This window comes from Hevea brasiliensis, chromosome 10 (genome assembly GCF_030052815.1).
Source record: "Hevea brasiliensis isolate MT/VB/25A 57/8 chromosome 10, ASM3005281v1, whole genome shotgun sequence".
Classification (NCBI taxonomy): Eukaryota; Viridiplantae; Streptophyta; class Magnoliopsida; order Malpighiales; family Euphorbiaceae; genus Hevea; species Hevea brasiliensis.
In genome coordinates this window covers 6,461,336-6,475,141 of record NC_079502.1, presented here as the reverse complement: position 1 = coordinate 6,475,141, position 13,806 = coordinate 6,461,336, and the positions used below count along the sequence as shown (strand labels likewise).

The following is a 13,806-nucleotide window of genomic DNA, read 5'->3' as shown; positions in this document are numbered from 1 at the left end:
TTATTAATTAAATTAATTTTTAATTAATTTTTAATATTATTTAATTAATATATTTATAAAAATAATTTTCTCAATTATAATCTCAATAATAATGTCAAACAGAGCTTTAAGGTAGTTGCCAAACGAGTGCAAGAGACGCTTTCTATGACGAAAGTGAAATATAGTTGTAAAATGGCCAATTCATTGGGCTGAGAATGAGAGACATAAGGCAGACCAACACGTGAGGAGCAGAAGAGAAAAATTACAAGTAGAGCCCACATGCATTCAGCGGTTTTATTGAAAGGTAGGAACATGGTCTTTTCACGCACGCGACACGTTGAACTTCCAAGTCAAACCACTTTATCGTTACCGGAAGTTATTTATTTATTACAAAATTAACACAATTTTTTTATTAATTTTCAGATAACCCAACTATTTATTTTAATATTTCTTTTATATCCCCATTATTCCTTTTTAAATAATAATCAATCCTTATAATCTTATCATTTAATTAATCTGATTTATTTATTTTATTTCTGAAAATATTAATTAAAGAAAATTATGAATTTTTTATGTAAGTTATAAGGAGTTGACGAAGATAAATGATTTTTTTTTTTTAAAGGCTGGAATAAAGAGTGTTTTTGAGGAAAAGAAAATGAAAAACCTGAGTTGTCTTTACCATTTCCTGCTATGTTAAACAACAAAGTTGGCTCAAGCACGTCTCCTTCTTTTGTGTGACTTCCCTCTTTCTTGATTTCTTCTATTTTTAGCAATTTCTCTCTCTGCCTGCACAAGAGAACCAACACCTTCAAATCAACCGAAAGACAAAGAGAGAAGAAGAAGGACGAGGAGGAGGTATGCATATAATTATTTGCAAATTTTTTGAACAATACTTCTTTAATTTTGGCACTTAATTCCACAACATGCTTTTTCTTTTTTACATTATAAATTATGTTAATTCATGCCATGGCTCAGCACATGCTTTCTGTAGATGGTTTTCTTGTTCTCAATAGCTGTTTCCCTTCTCATGTTTTGGAGGCATGCTCCTCTGATATTGTTCCTTCTTAGTTTCGGGGAATAAAACTCCATTTGCCATAAAAAGGAAGAAATTATATTAATTCAGCTAAATTTTCCATTTTGAATGATTGGAGCTATTGGATTGTTTTAATTCTTGATTTGGCACTTTACTCCCTGCATTGATGTGTTTGTATTTTGACCCTTCACATTATTTTTTTTTTTTCTAACAGTTTTTTATCGTAATCAGATTTTGAAGTTTATGTGATAAAGATACCATCTTTCAGTTTTTGGGTTTCTGTTTTCAATGATATAAACGTTTTGAATGCACAAGTGATTCAAAATTTAAGGCTCCAATAGAATTTGAGGAATCCCAGGAACGGTTAAGCGACAGCCCATTTCATATCTGGTGTTATATACGGTGGGGTTTTGAAACGTGAATTAGTATCTGCATCGATTATGTGAACAGTGTGAATTTGTGATTCTGGGTTGCAGCTTTTGTTGTCCTTATTAATGGAGGGTGGGATTTAGAGGCTTAAAAGGCTGAAATGTACGCGATGAGCTCAGTGTTTTAGAAGATGGATACCAAGGAAGATGCTGAATCACAAGAGGATCGGTCAAAAGAAGACCAGCCATCATCCCCATATGTGGTGTTACAGAATATATCTGAGGAGATTGTTGGTGAGGCACTGCAGAATGCCTTTACAGGTAATCAAACTCCTCAGCCAACTCCACCGGCTCATAGACGAAGTCAAAGTGAAGTTATAACCCGGGGACACATGCGAACCAGTAGTTTTCAGAGGCTGAAAACTCAGATGCAAAAGGCTTGGCGATGGGGTGGCAATTCGGGAACAAGATTATAGTTTCAATCCTGAGGTCTTGGCAAATCAGAAACGTCAGTGGTATCAGCTTCATTCCAAAACTCTGGTACTTTTATCTTTTGTTTTTTCCCGATATTTTCTTTGTGTTTTTTTTCAGTTTAAAACTTTATTTATGTACTTTATTTAAAGCAATTTGCATATGCAAGTCCTCTTGTAATGTACATGCCCTTAAATTTGCATAGCTATTCAGAACATCTGCACTTTCTTGCAGCCTTAATTACTTGTCAAATTGCTTAATGTGCATACCATAAGCTTATGGTTTGCAACAAAGGCTAATAAGTGATTAAGTTAGATGTTAGAACTTAACATAGATAAATAGTTCATTTTTTAAAAACTCTTTTTATTTAACTTTGAAGTGGAAATAGTTGTGTGCCATCTTGGATAAATGCCAGTAGTTCTCTATGTTTAACTCATACCATGTGACTAGTTCTAAGTCGGTGAACCTGCCTAACTCTTCTTTATTCAAGCTTGAGACCAGCTGTGTTGCAGTGCATGATTTTTAAGCATGGCTTAGCAGAGAATGTTCATTTCTATGAGTCAAATGATTCTGTCCATTTCTTGGTGCTTTTTGTCTTGACATTCTTAACATTTCAATATTCCAAATTAATCCTCATTTTGGAAAATGATTCAAAATATTGTAGTTCACTCTAAATACTTTTTAGAAATTGAGATCTGAAAATTTGTGCAAACCAAGTCCTGAGACAATTTCATTTTTTTTGATGTTTTGTTATTATTTGGCTTGAGGTTTAAGAACTTTCTTTTAATAAAGTATCAGATTACTTATGATGGAAATCCTAAGATGATCGCCTCTTTTTTACTATTGATTACATCTTATGATCGGGATTGCAGCTGCCTGTACCGTTAGATGGAGAGGAGATAGGAACGACTTATTATATTTTAGGGATGTTAAAGTAGAAAGTGAGGATTCTACTGATATGAGAAACTTCAATGACTGAATAGATCCGAGCATTTTATCTGAACATGTGGTGTTAGAAATGGAGAGCATTCATCAAGTACATCACTTTATTTTCTTTATTTTTCGAGAGAAATTTTCTATCTGTATTGTCAATGACAAAGAACTCTAAAGACACTAATGTTGTCCATCATGCTAGATGCTATGGGCAGGACCTCTGTAAGAACCTTAATTCATGGTTTTTAAAAAATGATTCTAACGTAATGGTTTTCAAGTTCCATTAGATTCTTAGTATCACAACTGTCATGGTTATTACTTTTGCCTAATAGCCTTTACAGCCCTTTAATGAATTGACTAGTCATTGCATAATGGCCGTTATGATTTAATATCCAATGAGATATCGTCTTTTTTGCTGTTTCTCCTCCTGAATTTTCGAAAAATAACTTGTTCCATAGCTTGCACAATACCATTGGTTGCATGCATTAATTTTTATGTTTAGTATTTACTAGATTTAAAACATAAAAGACTTATAATATTTGAAAAAAAAAGTCAGAATTCTCGTAGCATTTACTAAAATTCTTGCAAATTTATGCATTAGACACATTTTACTGGTATAAAACATAAAATTCACTTCCATGGTAGTTGCAATTGCTGCATAAAGTCCATGTCAGCCTGTTTTTGCAACATTGCAATTACTATTGTCTTTAAAATTTTCCTTTTGTTTTATAAAGATAAATGCATATTCTCTATTACTGTTTTAGCTTGATATGTTTAATCTGTATCTTTCCTTACTTGAGCAATAAAAGAACCATATGGAGATCTTTTATTGCAAAACTCAACTCAACTCAACTAAGTCTTTATCCTAAAAATTTGGGGTCGGTTATATGGATTCGCTTTCTCCACTCTAAACGATTTTGGGTTAAATCCTCAGAATCTTTTATTACAAAATAGAAAAGAATATCTCTGTTAGTTGTGTTAAGCTAAAACATGTTCTCAGCATGAATGTGAAATTTATATGTATGTTTCTCTTCTTTCATGTTGCTGAATAAAATCTCTTCAGAATTTTAATGATATGCTCTCTGATTGAGCCTTTTCCTACAGCTTTTCCTGTCTTGCAAGTTGATTGACTTGATTGTTGATTCTTGGAATAACTTTATTAAGGAATTTTAGCGAAGATGATTAGAGGGATTCGGTCTTGCTAGCTTTACTGTGTTCGCAATTTTGGTATGACTGAGTTGCAAATTATATGATTTGTGCAAAATGATGATTTGTTCTTTTATACTTCTGAAATATGATGTTAATATTGGTGGTTGTTTGTAGTTGACATTTTTACATGTGCTTTTATATTTTATTTTTTAATTCTTGCTATTTAATGAGATTATATCTGTCAAATTATACTAAATGAGCAGTGGGATGATGTTATTGTAGGACCATACAAAATTTAAGGAGCCCACCTCACTATTTGAACACTTTGTTATTGTGGGGCTTCATCCTAATGCCAATCTTGAGGCTGTGGAGGATGTATTTGCAAGAAGAAAGAAATGGGAGTTTGAGGCGGCAAAATCTGATATAATAGCATACAGAAGGCTGCAGTATCGGGGGCCTACATTTCCTTCAATGGAACCCCAGGTTAACTGACTGCTAGTTTAATAAAGCTCTTTTATAATTGTCAACAGTATCATATTTAGTCCAATGCTGGTTGTATTTCTTCTTAGGTTTACAAAATGGGGCAGTAACTTCTCTTCATGATCTTTTGGAGATTTTTATCTTTTCAAATTTACAATTTATTATGCTGTTCTACTTATAGATGATGAGGCATTTTTTTGTTCTCCAGTGGAAAAAATTTCAGCTCGTGCTATTATTTATTGACATCTGTTATGCAATTTAGCAATTGCTTTACCTGACATGCCTTTTAGACATCCTGACCTGAAACCATTGCAACAATTAATCAGTTGGGAATTTTTTTAGTGACATTTCTAAATAAATAAATATGACACTATCCACAATGAGAATTTGGTTTTATATCTTGATAAAATCTGGTTCCCTATCCATATTATCTGAAATTGCAATTATTTTCTCTTCTGCAGATACTTTTTAAATATCCTCCTGGGAAGAGATTACCTATGCGCCTGAAGGATTTAGGTTCCTTCTGCTTTCCTGAAGGTGTTAAGGTTTGAAGTCATTGATCTGTTATATTCTTATGTTTAGATATTTTGTACTCATGTGCTAAATGAATATGAGGAGTTTTTGGCTAAATCACTTTCCAGATTTGGTAATCATAAGTTATCCTACATTCCATGGGTGAGTTTCTCCCATAATATCTCAACTTATCCTTAGTTTTAGCACAATAACTAATCTAATTTTGTTGCAAAAAATCACCAAAGATTAATTTTAGTTTCAATAAATCATTAGAAGCATTTTCTGTCTGATGGCCCCAATTGAAAGAGAGAGTAGAAAGGAACTTTGAATGGTCCATCTTCACATCTATTGGTTTCTGTAATATAGCTTTTATAGACTGCCTATCAGAGTTACAGCAAGTTTCTTACTAGAATATGGATCACTCTAGCGAAATTAAACTTAGATATTTTTGCACAAATGAAAGAATAGTTACTGGGAATTTGATACAGTGTTTTAAGAACAGCTTTTGTCCTAAGAAATTGGGTATCTCTGTATGTCTCAATGTTTTGTAAATGGACTATTGGCAATCTTGTGTAGATTTGAAGAATTTTCTTTCCTTGTTTTCTAAATTTTTATTAAACTTCATCATGGATGGGTGAAGGCTTAACACATCGTATGTTGAAGAGGCAATTTACAAGTTAAAAATTAATTACCTTGTTTTCCTTAAAAAGAAATATTGCAATTTTAGCAATGAAAGAAAAATGGTCAAGTAAAGTTAGCCTAGATGGCATAGATGTCCCATAAAGCACATACTTCAAATTCCTAGGATTTGTTGTACAAAGAGTTAGGGCAAATGAGGAGGATATAAGCCATAGGATTAAAGTAGGATGGTGCTGTGGAGAACTGAGATAAGAGCCATATATGATTGTAAAATACTGGTAAAGTCCTTGTGTTTTACAGGATTGTGACTTGATTAGCTATTATGTATCGCTGATGTGCCTTGAGGGCCATATTGAGGCACATCAATTGCAATGAGTGTTGGGCAGTACAATGAGTTCATAAGCTTGGAGTGGAAGAAATGGAGATGCTAAGATGCATGTGTGGAAATACAAGCATGGACCAGATAGGAATGAATGCATTGGTAGGTAGGTGGAAGTGGCACATACTGAGGAAAAGTTGAGAGGAAGGAGATTAGGATGGTTTGAACATGGTCATTGTAGACTAGCTAATGCACTGGTATAGAATATTGGCATGCTGAACTTACAAGAAATAGGAAAGAGAGGGAAGAATCCATATAGGCCATCCTCAACTAGTTTGGGATTAGGACTTAGTCGAGTTGAGTTAAAAGAAAATGCAATTTGTGGTTATAGTTTGGATGTTGATTTCTCGACCATGCTCTACTTGTTAATGTAATTAGTTCATGTTCTGGTGCTATGATAATCATGATTCACTGTCTCATTTGTGGATTTTCATCGTACAGACACGGTTATTGGAGAGGACTCCATCACTAAGTGAACTAAATGAACTTATTTATGGACAGGTATGCGAAACTACAGTTTCACTTTTATTTGCCCTATGATACAAATAATTCTTCTATTTGCAGCATCTAATAATTCCTAAAACCCTACCCTTTTTTTTGACAATACTGATTGTCTGTATTGTAGAATGCATGAATATTATTTTTATCCACTTTTGTTATCCATGCTTGATGAGGTATATGTAAGTATGAGAAAATATGAAGATGTTCAATAATTATATATATTTTTTTGTACTCTTTTTTCTTTTTCTTTTCTGTTGCATACACAAGTTAACTCATTTCACTAGTTGAGAAAAAGATGATTGTTTGCTAAATGGTTGTTGACAGAGAAGCCAAAAGATTGAATTAAATAATTCTTATGGTCTTAGTTCTGAAAGTTACAAGACAACCTATTTATACAAGAATTCTAAAATAGGAAATTGAAATATACAGAAAAATAAAGACCTATTTTACAGCCCTAATTAAGGAAATATACAATAAAGGAAAAAGCCCTAAATTAACGTAATACTGTCAACAATGGTACATGAGCGAAAGACCTCAAAGTTGTTGGGATTGTTATGTTCCTAGGAAGCATCAATCATTTGTCTTGCAAGTTTTGCAGCTTCAAGCCTACATATATATAACATTTCTGTATCATTTTCTTTGCTTTCAAGAAGTTCTTTTATGAATAGATAGTAGCAAAAAACGCACAAACCAATGGGTAGCTTAGCGGTGAGCCTACCCATTTGCTAGTGCAAGTCCTCTGTTCAAGTCCCTATTATATCCTGTCTGTATTTCAAAACATAATTGTCCTGGATTTCAAGGAGATATCTTATGATGAAGCTTCTTATTTCTTTGAAATGATTACTATAATACTTGCATTTCCTCACTTGGAAGGAGATATTTTCTGGTGAAGGATTGTTGTCCGCAGAAACTTGATAAAGCATAAATTTATTTTGGGAGATGTCTCATTCCTCAAACTTGATTTCTATTATGAGTAATGAAGTTTTTCACTTTAACTCTGAATCTGATTAAAACTAGATTTCTGAGTACAGCCCTGTTTGTGTGTTTTCCTCAATGCAGAATGCTTTTTCACTTTAAATTTTAATTGGATGTTAGCAAAGAAATAATATGTTCAGTATTGCTTATTTTCTGCAGATGCATATGGGGAGGGATGATCTAGCATTCATATTTTCGCTTAAGGTAATTATTCTTTTGTTTCTTCATCTCACTTATATTCCAGATACATATCATTACTTTCATATATTGATTCTCATTTGGATTTGAATTGCAATAACCATAATTATAAGTGTGTCGTGATTAATTTTTTCAAACTTGTGGTATATTTCTGGATGTTGATAGTCGTGAAATCAATTTACTTTTTGCGCAAAATTGATGCTTGAAACAGAAGGGTGTTTCCATCTTAGGTCCATAGGAACATTGAAACAGAATGGTTTCATGTTCCTTCATTGATTGGTTATTCCTCTCCGTTCTAATATGAACCTGCCTAACTTCAACTCAAAAGTAAGCTCACAAGGGGATGTTTGCAAACCCATATATATATAATACCCAAGACCTTTCTGCAAAACCAATGTGGGACGCATTATTCCCGACCCTTTTAGATTGAACGTCGTCGTGAAACAATTGGGGTCGTGACTCGTTCACCCTGACTTCTCCCGAAGAACGTCAAGGAACCTTTGTACATGGCCCACAGACCCATACAGAGTGAGATTCTGATACCAAATGATATAAACCTGCTTAACTCCACCTCAAAAGCTAGTTCACAAGGGGAGTTTTGCAAACCCATATATATAACACCTAAGACCTCCTTGCATAACCGATGTGGGACGCATAACGTTCATATCACTTCTTCAAATTTCAGCCTCGTGTCCTCTAGTTGAAGTCTGTCCAGTAGACTCTCTGTTTAACTCGTCACTGTCATCAATTGTTTGATCAGGATGCAATTAACTAGGCTCCTAGAATAATAATAATTTTTTTTTTATTCTTGTTACTTTTAAGATTCACCTCCATATTAAATTATCGAATTTGGAACCTCATTCTTGGAGACCATAATAAATGAAAAACACACCATTTTGACTGAGGTGCAAATTTTCATGGCAGAGATCAACTGTCATGTCTGATCTTAATTTGGCTATACTTTTATGTAGTCAGCCACATTAGTTTCACAGGAATTCCTGGCCAGGCCCTGTCCTTCCTGTCACATTTTGCTTTTTGTGAGTGCAGGCATGAATATCTGCATGTTTAATGGTAGGGATTAAATTAATGATTTCATTTAATGCTCTGCTTGAGTGAGGCCCACTGAGATTTCAGGCCTTCTTCTGTTTCGCATTGTGTACACTGTTGTGCTCCTCCTTTCGGAGGATTCTCTGCTTTCTCCCCCCCTCCCCCAACTACTTCCCAATGGTACCCACTTTTCTTTTACTGAGAGAAGCATATGCAAGAATATACATATTTAGTTTCTTTCAATTTTTTATCTGTTTTAATAGAAAGTGATCCACTCTCCACAACTTTGCATGACTTCCATTTAAATGTTTGTAATTGCAGAAGGAAATCACTAATCTTAATTCTAAAATTGAATTTTTGTGTCAGTTATTTTGTTTTTTTTCATTTCTTGTGGATATCTGGTTCAGTTGTCTGAGATTCAAGAAGTAGATAAATACTTAATGTATTTTTTGTTCCCTTGATCAGGTTGCAGATAATGACACACTTTATGGGGTTTGCTTGCATGTAAAAGAAATTGTTCAAAGGACACCTGGTATATTAGGCACCAAGTCGCCCTTTCACAATTATCTGGACGGTGCTGCCGATTTTTGGTTTCTGCGCCTCGCTGCTATTGTATGCTGACTAGAGTTCCTTTCTTTGAGTTACACTATGAGATGCTGAACAGGTTAATTTTAATTTCTTCCAACTTGTATGAATCAGTAGTTGCTCAATCATGAAGCAAAAGATTTTAATGTTTTAAGCATTGATCCAGTAAAATTTACTGTATTTACTTGGATGCAGTATCATTGCACAGGAGCGCTTGAATCGGATAACACAATTTGTTAGTGAAGTATCATTGAGTTGTGTCCCTACAGCATCCAAACAACCTGATCACATGAATATGAATGTTGACTACCCTGATAGGGAATGTGATGTTAATTGGATGGCTTCTGCAATACCTGTTGACAGTGCTGTGACCTTTACTGCTGCTGCTGCTGGAATTGTATCAGATGATGAGACCCGAACATTGTCACCAAAGATATGGGAATCTCATTCTCCTGAAAGTGGTTCTACTAGCGAGGCTTCAGATTTGAGTCTAGTAAGGGAAGTAGAGAAGGATGATAGGAAGAATTCTGATGATTGTGCTTCTGAGTCATCAGAAACTCGCTCTGATGCTTTGGAAAGAATGGATGGGAGCTATGAAAGTAGCCAAGCCTCTCCTGAGATTGGAGCATTTAACTGCTCTAGGAGCCATGGTTTGGAATGTCGAGGAAGTTTTGATTCTTTATTCAGGTAGTAGATTTACAATTATTATATGTTAACTTCATTTCTCAGTTCTGGATATGACAAATTTAAGAATTTACTGTTGTATTTTGTCCTTGTAGTTTGGTTTAGGTAATGTAATTTTGTAAACTCTTGTATAGATTCTCCTGCTTTTCCTTCACTCAATGCCAGTTGACTTTGGTAGTTGCCATCTTCTGCACTGTCAATCCACTCTTCTTGGTACAATTTCAGTAATATATCGTTATCTTTTGGCAGTCCAGTTAGAAGCATGGCATTAGAGGATGAGGATGATGAAATTTTTGCAAATTGTGAAAAAGATTTTGATGATGACTTCATAATGGAATGGGCTAGGGTTAGTATTTTTTTCCCCTTCTCTTTTTATCCATCTATTATTTCACATATGGATGTGTTAATTACCATCGGATCGATTTTCTTTTGGGTGTGAACTCTTGGATAGGAAAACAAAAATGATTTGCTGCAGATAGTTTGTGGTTATCATTCTATGCCTCTTCCCCAACAAGGAAGTGAAATAGTTTTTCAGCCTCTTGAACACTTACAAGCTATTGAGTATAAACGGCCTTCAGTTTCTGACCTTGGTTTTTCTGAAAATTATTTAGCTATGGTTGAAGCTACTGAGGTATTTCTTTCTTCACTAATAGTTCTTAAGCTATGATTCTTGATTAATTCATTTGCTTACTACTTCTAATATTGGAAAAAGGTCAATGCAAAGTTGGCAGCTGCTGAAGAAGCTTTTGCACTCTCAATATGGACAACTGCAACTATATGTCGAGTTCTATCACTTGAAAGTGTAATGTTCTTGTTATGCAAAGTTGCAATGGATTGAATTCAACAGTATTTAGGACATCAATTTCTTGGAAGTGATATATTCGTGTTATGCAAAGTTGCATTGCATTTCTTTTCATCCATCTGTTACTCTGCTTACTTGAAATTTCCTTTTCATTTATTGCTATTGTTATATCAATTTCTTTAATGCTACATTATCAGGGCTAATGGGCATGGAGTTGTGCAGTGGTAAATTCTGTCATGAAATTAGAGTTTTTAGGTTTGAGGCTTCAAAGCAGCCTCTTTTAAAGGCCCCACGTCAGACTTCAGAGGGATCTTAATTGGTTGATAGTCTACCTTATTGGGGCGATACCCTGATTCAGGATTTAGCAGCCCTAGATCTTTTTGAAAATGTAGCCCTAAAAGCAGGACAATGATCCATATAGCTAACCTTAACTAGTTTGGGATTGAGGCATAGTTGAGTTGAGCCTACCTTATTGGGATAAATATGAAGTTTGTTAAAAGAAGAAGACATACAAAGGGGGAAATTTTTTTTTGGAAAAATGAACCTTGATAACCCATGTCAGCTGTAAGACCTAAAAACATAGTCCCTTCACTGCAGCTAATTATTATTGCTGTAAGTTGAACTACAAGGCAGCACCAAAAAAGTTTTAGTTACAACTGTCTGTGTGACATAAATGGATTTGAAGCCAGCATATGGATAACAATGTGTTTTCTGCAACTGCAAATTATTCTAGCTCTTTGCTCTCTCTCTCTCTCTCTCTCTCTCTCTCTCTCTCTCTCTCTAAGCTGTTTATAAAATGGTAGAATGTTTGTAACCTTTAGGTTGGTGCTTACATAACATATGAAGTTTTGGAGTATGATGGTTAGTCTTACATTTGATGTTTTGGAGTATGATGGTTAGTTTGTACAGTTTTATCAAATTATATTCATATTTCATTTTCTATTTTAGAACCCAGTGCTATATACTTCAATGTTTCATCATACATTATACTTTCCTTATTCTTAACCCAGAGATAGGGCTACTGGTTCTGTCTACCATTTTGTTGAGGTGTGAAAGGTGGACTACAAGTTATAATCAGGATTCCTTTTTGTTTGGTTCCTGTGTACTACAATTACAACCCCCTTTTTGCACCTTATATTGATTTCATTTTGAAAAATATAACTGACGAATTTTTGTTGTAAATAAACTGTTCTGTTTTCCTCATAAATTCTTGAAGACTGTATGCAGGCATCTGAGTTTGATGTTTTCTTACACAAATATGCATTTTTAGATGTGAATTTGGTGGTAGTTCATTGATGTGTATAGCTAGCATATTCATAAAGGTTATGCCTTTCCATGGGTGAACAAATATATTTCATATTAAACATACATTGATATACATTGTGAGCAGTTATGATTGAGAACGGCCTTTAATTTATTTCATCTATTTAAAAATTCCCTTTTAATTTTTCAAGCATTTCTATATCCATTGGGTTGCTTATGGAACTTATGTAGGTCATTTAAGTCTGATACACAGTACTGCTTCCAGGTTTTGACGCTAATTGCGGGAGTATTACTGGAAAAACAAGTGGTGGTAGTATGCCCAAACCTGGTGAGTTGATACTGTCATCATAAATAACTATGCTGATCCACAGATGAGTTCTTTTTTTCCCCCTTTTGGATTAAGTTTCTCATTTTCTTATTTGCTTTTTCTTTTGGCAATTACTGTTTCTTACAAATGGCTTATATAACAGGCTTTTGGCTCTGACTCTAGTTTCAATCAATGCAGGGTGTTCTATCTGCTATAGTTTTATCTCTTGTTCCCATGATTCGTCCATTTCAATGGCAGAGTTTATTTCTTCCAGTAAGTTGAATAGTAGTTATGCACCAATGATTTCTTTTCCAACAGAGAACATCTGAGATTTATCTAAAAAATTTGATGTTAGTCATCACATGTCTTAGATAATTTCTCCTTGAAGTGATGTCACTTTTCAATTTTTTAGCAAGAATTGTAGAAGGTGCAACTACCTATGCAACAATTGATGACATTAATATGCAAGAGAGGGGGCATAATCGAACAAGTAAATTTATTGCTTCTAAGTAATTTTAAAGGCTTAGAAGGGAAACATATTATGCATAGGTGACAAAAAGTAGTGCTCATCCAGGAAATTTCAAATCCTCAAATCTACATCTGCATTTCATCACTAATAGGCATAATAATGCAGCTTTTCAAACATATTGAGCACCTTTCGAGCTTTATACGATTCTAAAAGAGCACCAACTGGAGATGAGAGGATCTCTTGCTACAAAACATTGTAGCAACAAAGGAGCTAGTCTTCCTACTAAATGTTCATCCACACAAGGAAGCAATTAAGGCATCTTTTTCTTTTCTTTATTTTTTAAGATTCTCCTCTTTTAGCAATAAAATTATTTCTTGTGCCTCACTAGTGTCAAAGCTCTCAAAGTAAAGATCTCAGGGGGGTTTAACATCTGCATTGTCCACATGGCACCTTTTCTTCTAAACCCAAAAAAAAAAAAAAAAAAAAAAAAACCTGAAATATTTTGTTGATTATTATCATGTCTTCTACTTTGTTATACATTATATTAGTAGATTCTTTAAAAATGAATTTCTAAATTCTATTTGAAGTATTACATGGGATAATTGATGCTTTTTTCAGAATATTAAATTTTGTTGAGATGTAGAAGTTTACTATTGGTTGGTCAAAATGTAGTTTGGACATCACATCTTATGTAATTGGTTTTGGTCTGGAATAACTTGAAATTTGTAATTGTTCATGCCATTAGTAGGTATTTATAAAATTGGCATAATTGGTGCTCGGCTAAATTCTCTGTTGATCTTGTACAGATTCTGCCTGGGAGAATGCTTGATTTTCTTGATGCTCCAGTTCCCTTTATTGTGAGTTTCACTTATTTTACTATTTTGTTGACAAGATATCATGTAACTGTGATGGTTGTTTTTGTTTGTAAATTAATCTCTCCTCTCAATATGCTTCATTATTTGATTTATCTCCACAAACTAGAAGTCTCTAGTTTTTCCCTCCTTTTGTGGTCGTAGGATGAAAATTGAAGG

At 34.1% G+C, this 13,806-nt stretch overlaps 1 pseudogene; it reads left to right on the top strand.

The window, feature by feature from the left end:
• Positions 1-676: 676 nt before the first annotated feature.
• LOC131169747 (uncharacterized) lies at positions 677-13,806 on the top strand (annotated as a pseudogene).